Raw genomic sequence first — 12,130 nt, forward strand, 5'->3', positions numbered from 1 at the left:
AAACACCCTTGGGCTTTGATTTCTCAAAATTGAGCTTTGAACCATATTATTCTATGTGTTTATAAATGTTTTCCAGAAAATGGGCCTAAGAGGATCGGTTTTCAGTGCTTTGAAACTTGGTTTGAGCTTGGAGGTGCAATCTGGGTTTTCCAGATTTTGCACTTCTGCTCGAGCGGGGTAATTGGCGCTCGAGCATGGAATCCAAGCATCCAGTATTTCTCTGCACTGTTTTACAGTCCGCTCGAGCGGAGGATTGGGCGCTCGAGCGGAGTCATGTGTCTCACGATCGAGCGGGCGTCGAGCGTCCGTTGAGCGGAGATTTCACCCATCCAGTACTTTTACAGTACGCTCGAGCGGGAAAGTTGACGCTCGAGCGTGTACCTTTGTTGCATGACCGCTCGAGCGGGGAAACCGCGCTCGAGCGGGACTCTGTTTTTTGGAAAAGTCTGAAAATGCTTTTAAAAATGCATCTTTGCATCATCATCCCATTCTAGGCATTCTTAGGCCTAGTTTAAGGCATCTTACTGAGGATATAGATGTAGAACACACCGAGGCATTAGGGGTTAAGTTACTATCTTTCCCAGCTGTGTAGCTTAGTGTGTTCAATCTGTTAACTGTGTAGGGTTGGCGACTGGGGAGGCACGCTCTAGCTTACTGTAACCCAGAACTCTGTGAGTAACGATTGTGTAAAGATATGCTCACAAATGATTATCTTCTGAACAACTAAACTATACTGTTTTCTGAACTGATACTGTTAATTGAATGAATGTATGTCCTATATTCTGAACTGTATTGTGGCATCCTTAGCACCTACTGTTTACTGTTACTGTGACAAAAATCTCTGTCGGTTCCCTTGTTGGAACCACTACTGTTTACTGACTGATGGCCATCATTACTGTTCAGTCTTTTAAGACCTACTGCTTACTGTACTGTTATGCTAATGGGTGTACCACATATGACTGTACTGACTGAACAACTGAAATATTGTTTAATTGAACTGTTTTCATACTGTAAGGACATTCATTCTTAACCTCTTTACGCATTATGTTATTCACTGGGCTTTAGCTCACTGCTCATATATATATGTAGGTGTTCAGGCACCAGACCGCGGCTAGGAGCGTCAGAGTTACTCCAGTTTTGTCAAGCCAGCCTATGTGCCTCACTGCGAGGTTCCGAGCCTATCGTGTTAAGGCTTAGGGGTGTTTTACATTTCCCCTTTCTGTATTGTCTTACTGTTTTGTAATAACCGAATGGATTGTATAGACTGCATGTTACTGTACTGTTATGTAAGGGATGAAGTCCCTAGTCTGAATGATTGTAAATATCGTGCATACTGTTCTGCACTGTCTACGTACAAATGTATGAAAAGTCTTTTTGCATATAGAATGTCACAGCTCATTGGACATTGTTTATTTACTGTTTTGGCTTCCGCCAGGCCCTGTACTCTGTTTTACTATTCTACTGTTCTGTAGGCCTTCGGTAATCTCGGATTACTGGCCGGTTACGGTGCTAAACCCATAGGGCCGGGTTTGGGTCGTGACAGAGTGGTATCAGAGCGATACTTACCACGAGTTATACCGCACACACGTGTCCAAATGAGCTATAGGGTGTCCTAGAAAAGTAATTAGGACATCTCATGAGCATGATAAGTGTGTGATATGACTGACTGAAGACATGCTAATGTGTTAAACTGTTAAACAAATGACTGCTTATGTTTAAAACTGTTATAACTGTTTATAGTGAAATGGATAACGCAAACACTGCAAATGAAACTGAATCCTCATCCTCTGAGGCCAGAATGGCCAGACTGGAACAAATGATGGAACTGATAACTGCAGGACTGGACCAACAACTGAACCAACAACCCCTACCTCCTTCTCCTCCGGCTGTACCGGAACAAAATGTGAATGTGAATGTACAAAATATGAATGTAAATGATGGGGACATAATTGCTCTCACCTAGAAGTTCAGCAAAATGAAACCGTCATCCTTTCAGGGAGGCCTTGAACCGTTAAAAGCTGAAGCATGGGTTCTGGAGACTGAAAAATTGTTTGAAGTTTTCCTGTGCTCTGAAGCACACAAAGTACTGTTAGCCACCTTTACATTGCAAGAAGAAGCTAGAAGGTGGTGGATGCTCATCCGTGATGAAAATACTGTTCTGACTTGGGCTCAATTCAAAGGAGCCTTCTTTGAAAAGTACTTCCCTCAGTGTGTAAGGGACAGAAAAGTAATTGAGTTTGAACAGCTGAGACAAGGAGCAATGTCTGTGGCTGAATATGAGACGAAATTCACCGAGCTTGCTAGATATGCACTGCATATGGTGGATACTGAGTATAAGAAGGCCAGAAAATTTGAAGGCGGCCTTAATGTTGCAATTCTTGACAGAATAAATGTACTGAAGCTACCAAACTATGTAAATGTCCTTGACAGAGCCTTGATGGCTGAATCAAATATTGAAGCACTGAAAACTGAAATGCCAGCGCCTGAATGGCGGGGTAAAAGGCAAAGTTTCAAGTTCAAGAAAGGCAAGCATAGTCCATTGAACAAGAAACAGAATACGGGGTCAACGACTACGTCTAGTCAAGGAAACCGTACAATACCGCCCTGTTCTGAGTGTGGTAAAAATCACAAGGGAGTTTGTTACAAGATATCAGGAGCCTGTTATAGGTGTGGCAATGTGGGCCATATGGTTAAAGACTGTCCCTCTGCTCCACAAACTAGTAGTAAAGCTACACCAAGCGTAGCGGCATCAACTGTTACACCGAAACTGAACCCCAAAGCTACCGGGAAAGAGCCTATGAGGCAGGGCCGAGTGTTCGCCCTAGTACCGGGAGATGTCCAGAATATCGAGACTGTTGTGTCAGGTATTCTCTCTATTTGTACTCAGAATGCTTATGTACTGATTGATTCGGGGTCTACGCATTCTTATGTGTCGCATGCTTTTTCGCGTAAATTGAATAGACTCTTAAAACCTATGAACTATCTGTTAGCTGTATCCTCACCCGTTGGGGGATCTATGACCTGTGCATACATGTATCCTGCTTGTGAAATTATTGTTGGAGATGCACATTTGTTTATTGATTTACTGCCATTGAACATTGATCATTTTGATGTAATATTGGGGATGGACTGGTTAACGAAATATCATGCCACCATAGACTGTATAACAAAACAAGTAGTTTTCCGTCCACCTGCCCTACCTGAATTTGTGTTTAATGGGATTGGGGTAGTACCCCCTCCGTATCTGATTTCATCTGTGAAAGCTGTAAAATTGATTAGAAAGGGCTGTAAGGGATATCTGTGTTCTGTACTGACTGTATCTACTGATGATAATGCTAATGTGAACAGTGAGATTAACACTATTGATTATCTTTGAGAGATATACTGACTTGATCGTCGGAGTGCCCCCGGGTGGACGAACCACCGCCGGAATCTTCTCTTTCTGTTGCAGGACAGTCAGGTGCCATCTGTTCTGTCAGTGCTCTCCAGCTGAATACTGAGTTTGGCAATGTGGTCAGAAATTCAATCACACAGTTACTATTATTCTTTCCAATTTAACTATTATTATTTATATCAAATTGAGTGTTTATTTTATTATATTATAATTTAATATCATATAAAATCATTATGTATTTATTTCTGTTACAATTTTATAACACGATAAAGTTAAGATTATTAAACTAGACATAAACAATTGAAATAAAATTGTTATATATATATATATATATATTTGTTTAACTAATACTTTTATAGAATGATAAGGCTAAGATTATCAAAATAAATAATTAGAATCATTCATTAATTCTAAATAATTTTTTTTTCTCCAATTTAATCATTATTTTCAATATTAAAATGAATATATAATTGATTATATTGAAATCAAGTACAAAAATATCATATATGTGTATATATATTTATTTATTTAAAATACACTTTTATAATTAAATAGAACAAAAATTGCACTGCATATTTCGTAATAAATTTTTTAAACAGTTCTATACATATGTGCATGTATATATATATATATATACATAAATAATTCGATTAAAATTATTATATATTTATTTATGTTATATTTTGTATCATTTCGTAATAAATTTTTTAAATAGTTCTATACATATGTGCGTGTATATATATATACATAAATAATTCGATTAAAATTATTATATATTTATTTATGTTATATTTTGTATCATGATAAAATTAATATTATTCTTTTGTAATGCATACATTACAACATATTTCTAAAAATAATTTTTATATAGAGTTATATAAATAAAATAATTTAATTTAATTTAATTTAATAAAATATTATTTATAAAGGAAAAGAATTATTTCGCATCACACAGGTCAACTACTGGTTATATCATCATATATATATATATATATATATAAGTAGTTTCTCTTTTTAAGGTAGCACAATGTAAGACTTACTTTTTTTCTATAAAAAAAAAAAAATGATATCAACATGCATTTTTCATTTACATATAGAGTTTTACATAAATCTAAACCCAAATCTAATTTAAATTGTATTAACTTTATATATTTTATATGGACTCTATTTGAGAAATACTTCTTTAACATACCCTATTTGAGTTTTACATGAAATCTAACTACAAATTCTATATAGGTTATACTTTGATTGTACAAAATTTTTCCTACATTGTTTTATATAATTACAACTCACAGGAAGAAAAATTTGTGCAAGAATGATACTCTCAAAGAACCTCTAAAGTTTAAATTTATTACTTGAGTTATTTTTTCAATTGGTGGACAATAAGTTTTTCTATATTTTGATATCATTTTACAAATAATTAATTACTTCACACAGTGAGATATATTTATCATTTAGATGTTTTTATTTATTTTTTGGGTAAACTACCAATAAGTCATAATAGTTAGACTTAATTCCTATAAAGTCCTATTGAAAAGAAGTGGTAGTAAAATCGTTATTAAAAATAATTTTTTTGATAATTTTTTTGCATGTTACTAAAAATTGACAATTAGTGACTTTTTTTTATTATGGTTTTTATAAATTGTCTTTAAAACTTACAATCAGTGACATTTTTTTGTGATAAATTTTTCAAATTGTCACTGAAAGTTAAAAATTAATGACTTTTTTAGTGACATTTTTTTTAACTCTAGCTGAAAATTAACAATTAATGACTTTTTAAAATAGTTTTTGATAAAAAAAAATACCATTAATTATCATAAGACGTATTGAGCAATTAGTCCATATATTTGGATCTACACTTAAGTCTTTTTATTTATTTTTTTTGGGTTTAGATGTTACAAGATTCGTTCTTAGGTAGTCGTTGTTGAATTTATTTTATATAGTTAATATTTTAATTTAATTAAGAATATTTATTTTACAATCTTATAATTTAATATATATCATATAAAATTATTATATGATAATCCAACTACGATATATTTATATTTAATTTTTTAATAAATTTTATATAGTTTCTCTTTCTACATATTTTTATTTTTCAAATGAATATAAAAGAAAATTAAATAGTTAGAATTACTTTTAATTTTATGGTACTAATTCTTCTTTTAATTTAACTTTATTTTTAATATCAAAATGAGTATTTATTTTACTATCTTATAATTTAATATATATCATACAAAATTATATCATACACTTTTATAATATGATAGAACTAAAATTATCAAAATACAAAAATAATTTAACTAAAACTAATATATATAAGTCTTTAAGTAACACTTTTATATAACGATAACGTCAATATTATCAAAATAAATAATTAAGATCATAGTTTAATTTTAATTTTAAAATTAAAATTATTCTTTTAACCATTTAGCCCACAATGAATGTTTTCTTGTCCAGCCCAAAATTCTTCGTTAAATGATGATGGAGTTGGGGAAACTGGCCCATTCAATAATTGAACAACTGGATTGAGCCCATTCTGTCAGTGGTCCATTCCACATTTATCATCTAATCTTCAAAAATATTTAGATATATGTTGAACATATATGGGCTTTACGACTGAAAGGCCTAGCTGCTTTCTATGTCTAGATGGGCTGACTAAACTTAACTAAGTATTGATAGGCATAGGCCGGGATGTGGCCCACATCAGAGATGGGTTAATTTGTAAGTTGAATTATAGGATTTTATTAAGAATCTTTTACAATTGAAATTAATGCGTGTAATAAGAAATTTAATTTGTGTCTAAAATATATGGTGCTGTGATATACTCACGAGTAATTATTATGTGTTTTAAAAATTTTATATTGATGGCGTGTCTAATTAATCAATATATTTAATACATGAAATATTTTTAGTTTTGAATTATATAGCCTTACAAACAAACAAAAGATATAATCATGTTGTTATGCTTTTATCAAATTAGTTCGTATTTTATCAAATTGACGACTTTGTCCTTGAAATTGAGTAATGGTATCTTCAATTGTCATTATTTGGAACAATATTCAAAATTCAAAGTTAAATGTATCACAATTAAAAAATCGGGGACTAAAGTGACATGAGTCCCAAACTATAAGGATTGTTAGTGTAATTCGCCCAAAAATAAAATACTATCATTGCATGGTATGGACATACGACCACGTGATCGTCCTGACCTATATAATAATTTTTATTTGTAATGTAAGGTATAATCACAATAAGTGACCATCCACTAATAGAATGGGAAATTATTATTCAGGATAATTTTTGAAAAATTATTATATATTGGTAACCAAATTTATGATATTAATTATTAATATTTATATAATAATTTTTATTTGTAATGTAAGGTATAATCACAATAAGTGACCATCCACTAATAGAATGGGAAATTATTATTCAGGATAATTTTTGAAAAATTATTATATATTGGTAACCAAATTTATGATATTAATTATTAATATTTATAATATTCATTTTTTATAAATATATTTTATTGACACCATGTGAGCTCCTGTAATAGAATTCATTGACAAGTGACTAGGTGTCAATCTACTAGTGGTGAGCAACATGTCACGTACTGACTTATTGGTGATGCGAGCTTTACACGAAACACCTTACAAGCGCATTAGTTTGTGAGCGGCAAGGCAAATAGGATAAATTTCTATCGCATCATCTGGGTTGGTCCTTGGGCATAATGCATAGGGATACACAGCACCACTCGTAGAGCCGACTTCTCGAGAGGATAACAAACGCTTTGTCCGTGGCAAGTGGTATCAGAGCCAGCCTAGGGGCACTGTGATGGGGAGAGTACGTGGGACTTAAACCAAGTACCTTCATTATGGGGTCCGCACCAAGGTGGTGTCTGCGCGGGGTAGGTTTCCCATGGGTAGGGGAATGGATAAGTATGGAGGTAGCTATGGTAATGTTCCCTTGACGAGGGCGTTAAGGATTGGTAGAGGTAGCATGTCACATACTGATTCATTAGAGATACAAGTTCTAAATCAAGCAACTTGCAAGCGCATTAGTTTGTAAGCAGCAAGGTAGGCAGGGTAGATCCCTATCACATCACCTGGATTGGTCCTTGGGCATAATGCACGGGGTTATGCAGTACTACTCGTAGAGCTAGGTTCTCGGAAGGATGACAAACCCCCAATCCGTGACAAACAGCACCACATGCCCACTCAGGGTACTCAAGAGCTCTAAATAACTTCTCTTAACTTACAAATAACGTTGGTTAGATTTTTTCCCAACTGAAAAAAGAAATTAAAAGTGGAAGTTTTTTAAATTTTTTGTTCAATTATACACAATAATAAAAGGAGGAGGATCCCCTCAAGTCTAGATTTTGGACTAGGGGGTGCTATTTGGTTATGTGGAACCCATCACGATCTGAACAGTTCATTTTGTCAAGCATTAAATGTATTTCATCCACAAAAAAAATTAGGTTGATCCGATAACTATAACTTGTTCAATTTATTACGTTTGTCACTAAAAAATATATGGCTTATTTTTAAAAACACAATTGTTGTCTATTTTTATAGTGAAAAATTCAACAAGTTATAATTATCGGATTGACATAATTTTTTTTTTGTTTTGTTTTTTTGGATGAAATATAGAAAGTACTCAACAAAATGAACAGTTCGAATCATCGAAACGGAAAACGTGGTAGGCCCTATGAGGCCAAATAGCGTCTTCCAGTTCAAAATCTGAACTGCACAGGATCCTTCTCCATAATAAAAAAAATTCATAACTACTTCATATATCTAATCCACATGAAACTCAACTTAACTTTAGTTTAAGGTATTTAGATTATTTGGCCTCATATTTGTATTCTACTTTGCAGTGTGAGATTGATGATTCAACTTTTATGGAGAGCAGTTTGATACCTTTTATTTCACCTTACTTATGAGAGATAAGTACAATTTTAATATAATAGTGATGCTACGTCATCATTAGTACATGTGTAGACGCCTCATTTTTGACCGACCTTAGGAATCAGACGTCGCCAGTTGAGCGCTCGGTGATGTTGCATATTGTGCTTGTTCTGAGGTTGCGGAGTCTTGGCTGCGAGCCTTGCCTCCGGACTTCAGAGCTCTTTTGTGCTTTGCCTCGGTTTGCGAACCAAGTCCTTTTTTCTCTGTTTTCTCTTCCCGAAGGGAGGGAGAGGTCTCGTAGACCATCTCTCAGTGGCCGTAGGCTATGTTTCGTGGTCGTAGGCCATTTTTCCCGTTTGGAGCCCAGTTTCTAATTTTTAGAGCCGTCGGCCGTGTGCCTCGGTTCGGGACCGCTTAACTACCTCTGTTTGCTCTGTTTTTTGGCACGCACCTTGCTTCCTCCCTTTTGAGGGACACTGTGGCCCGGGAGACCACCTTCGTGGTCATACGCCACTTCTGGTGCCTAACAGCCTGTTTTCGGGGCCCCAGACCGCGCGTTTTGGCCCCCGAACCCTCGTTTTGCATCGGTTAGGGTTCATTTTTGGCAGGGACCTTATTTTCATTGTTAGGAAGATGGTAGGATGTTGGGAGGCCACCTTTTCCCCTAAAAAACCAGTTTTCTCATTTTCTCTCTCCAAAAGCCGATTTTTCTAACAGAAAGCTGGTTTTTCTCACTTTTGAGCCACAATTTATGGCTTTTCATACCACCATTGTGTTGTGCTCATCTGGGAGGCCACCAATATGAGTAGGCCGACTAGTATTTCCTCTTGACCCTTTTGAACCCTTCTAAAAAGTTAGTTTTTCTCTCTCTTGGGTCACTTTTTTTGGTTTTTCACCACAGGGTTGTGTTCTACTCATCTGGGAGGCCACCTTTCTGGGTAGGCCGACCAGCAATTTTGCTTGACTCTTTTGACCCTTGGTCGGCCGACCAGGGGGAGTGGCCGGCCGGCCACCTTAGTTGGTCGGCCAGTTTTCTGCTTTTTGCTCTTCTCATGTGCAATACAGCTGTGCCAGCTGTGAAGCATTTGACCTACTGTCCGAGGGTTTTGTCCTTGTTTTGGTCCTTAAAAGGGGGGTTTGACCCCTTTGCTTGGTTGGTAGGAGGAGTTTGACCCTTTTGGTCAAGCTTCTTGAGGAAGCTTGACCCCCTTTGGTCAAGCTTCTTTTAGAAGCTTTGAACCTCTCTCTTGGCTTCTCCAAGAAGCCTTACTTCTCTCCCTCTATATAACCAACCCTCCATCTCATTTTGCAAGGGTTAGACATTTGGTTAAAGCATACACACTCCATCCTCCATAGCTTTCTTCTCCAAGCTCCAAACACTAATATTCTTGGCCATTTTACACTACACCTCTAAGCCTAACACCTTCATCATCCATTCCAACACCTTGGAACTCATTTTCAGAGGTTAAAAGCTCACTTTCTTGGTCCAGGGTTGGCTGCATTGCTGTGCTACAAGGGTAAGTCCTCATTTCTCCCATTTTTGCATTATTTTGCTCTATACCTTAGCTCCATTTTCAAGCATTTTCGAGCCTTGGTATAAACTGAAAATAGTCTTATTTCGAGCTCTTCTTCATGTTTGTTTAAGAGTACTTTTCTGTTTGAGGTCTCCTACCCCCTTGTATGCTTTATCTCTCTTTTAGGACTTATTTTGCATGATATATTAGCCTTATTTGTGAGAATTTTTGGACCTCGACCTAAACTAAAGAAAGTCTTGTTTTGACATTCTCTTTAAGTTTGATTGAGGTCACTTTACTGTTTGGAGTCATTTTCTTCCTTGCATGCTTCATTTCCCCATGCTTTGAGTCATGCATGTGAGCATTTGCATTGGCCTTGTTTTGGCCTCGTTTTGGCCTCTTAGCCACTGAAATCCAGTGGATTTTCAGTGGCCTTGATGTGTTTTTGAGCTCCAAAATCATAGAGGGGTGACCCTTTCACCCCTCATTCTCTTTACTAGCATTGTTGGCCTTCCAAAGGGACCCTATTTTGCATGCATTGAAGTCATATTTCAGGCCTCATTTTGAGGGTTTTAAGGTCTACCTAAGCTCTGTCAAGAGCCCATTTTGTCATATTTTATGTCTATGATGCATGTATAGAGCAATCTCATTCAAGGCCTTTCAAAGGGGCCTTTCTTTGCATGTTTCTGAGACTGATTTCAGGGCCTATTTGGTGGGTTTTAGGGCTGTCATAACTCATTTCCAGAGGTGGTTCTGCCATGTTACATGTCTATCTTGTATGTGCTTAATAACACCTTGTATGGCCCTCTAAAGGAGCTCATCATTTTTGCATGCATTGGCTGCATTTCAGTGGTTATCTAGGCATATTTTGTCATGTTTTATTCACTGTTTTTGGTTGGTTTGATGAGTTCTCATACGCTTCATATACATGCCATGTAAACCATGCTTGCTAGCCGAATTTGCATGCTATTTTTGTCCATCATATTAGCACTTTTTGGCCATGCTTTAAACTAGAAATGTGCATGTTTTGGGACTGCCTTGGCTCTGTCTTTATACTTCATGGTCAAATAATGCTTGCTTTGCATAGTTATAATTCAATACATGTGCCTAGCTTTGAGTTTCAGAGCTTATTTTATGCATCAGGTGCCTTATTTCCATGTTTTGGGATCATTTAGCATCATGTTTCAGTGCTGGAGATTACATGTTTATATGCCATCTTTCATCCCTTACCATGCTTTGGTAGAGTAGCATTTTATGCCTTAGGTTCGGTCCTCGGTATGCGTGCACGTGTACACGCATTTCGGTTGTCTCTTTTCCATCTAATGGCCACTGATGTGAGTGTGGCTGAGGTCCACTCGTGTTGGTGTAAGTCCATCATGCATTGTGTATGCCATTTCAGTCCATTGCATTGTGTATGCCATGTTACATCGAGCATTGTGTATGCCATTTCATAGCATTGCGTATGCTAGGTTGTATGTTAGTCGCATTGTATATGCCATCTTATTTGCATTGTGTTTGGGATAGGAGTTAGCCCGAGCACAGGAAACGAGGTACGTTTCGTACTCCAAGTGATGGAACGTGTCTCAATTCCCTGTCGCCGACACTCCGGATTACCCATGATGGAGTTTAGGTCTTGTTGTGTTTTCATATGCATTCATTTCATATCGAGTCATGCAATTCGACTCCTCAGCCATCATGCATCGATATGCGTGATTGGTGGCACAAGGATTGAGGACTACACTCCCTGAAGAGTAGTCATGCATACATATGTGAAAATAATTTTCAATGCCCCTTTGTTGCTCTCTGTTGCAGTAAATCAGAAATCAGCAGCCTTCTGGAGCTTTGCACAATATTCCGAGAACAATTGCAGACAGAGGCAAACCGGGGCATCGCAATGGATTTCCGCGCAAGGCAACTTAAGCATACATCATTTATCATTCGGAACAGAGTTGAGGCAGTCTATGGATTTGCGTGCTAATTTATCTACTTTCCTAGATTAATCTGTTAATTTATTAGGATTTTATATTTTTTCGGACTGTACTATTCACTTCGGACTGTACTATTTATTCGGACCCTCCGGGCGAGGGCACAATGTTGTAATAAGTGTGCGTGTGTATGATGTATGTCTTCCAACCCCACGTCTTTCTCCCTTTTATTTACCAGCTTGTGATGGTTAGATTAGGGCATGTTTCAATTAGCATACTTATGCTCGCATGTTTGCATCCATTCATCTGTCCTGCATGCACCGGGCTCGGCGCATCATACTAACTGCATTTGTATTTCAATTCCAAATTGAATACGTGTTAGCTGTA

Source organism: Camellia sinensis, chromosome 8 (assembly GCF_055761805.1).
Source record: "Camellia sinensis isolate YWXY chromosome 8, ASM5576180v1, whole genome shotgun sequence".
In the NCBI taxonomy this organism is placed as follows: domain Eukaryota; kingdom Viridiplantae; phylum Streptophyta; class Magnoliopsida; order Ericales; family Theaceae; genus Camellia; species Camellia sinensis.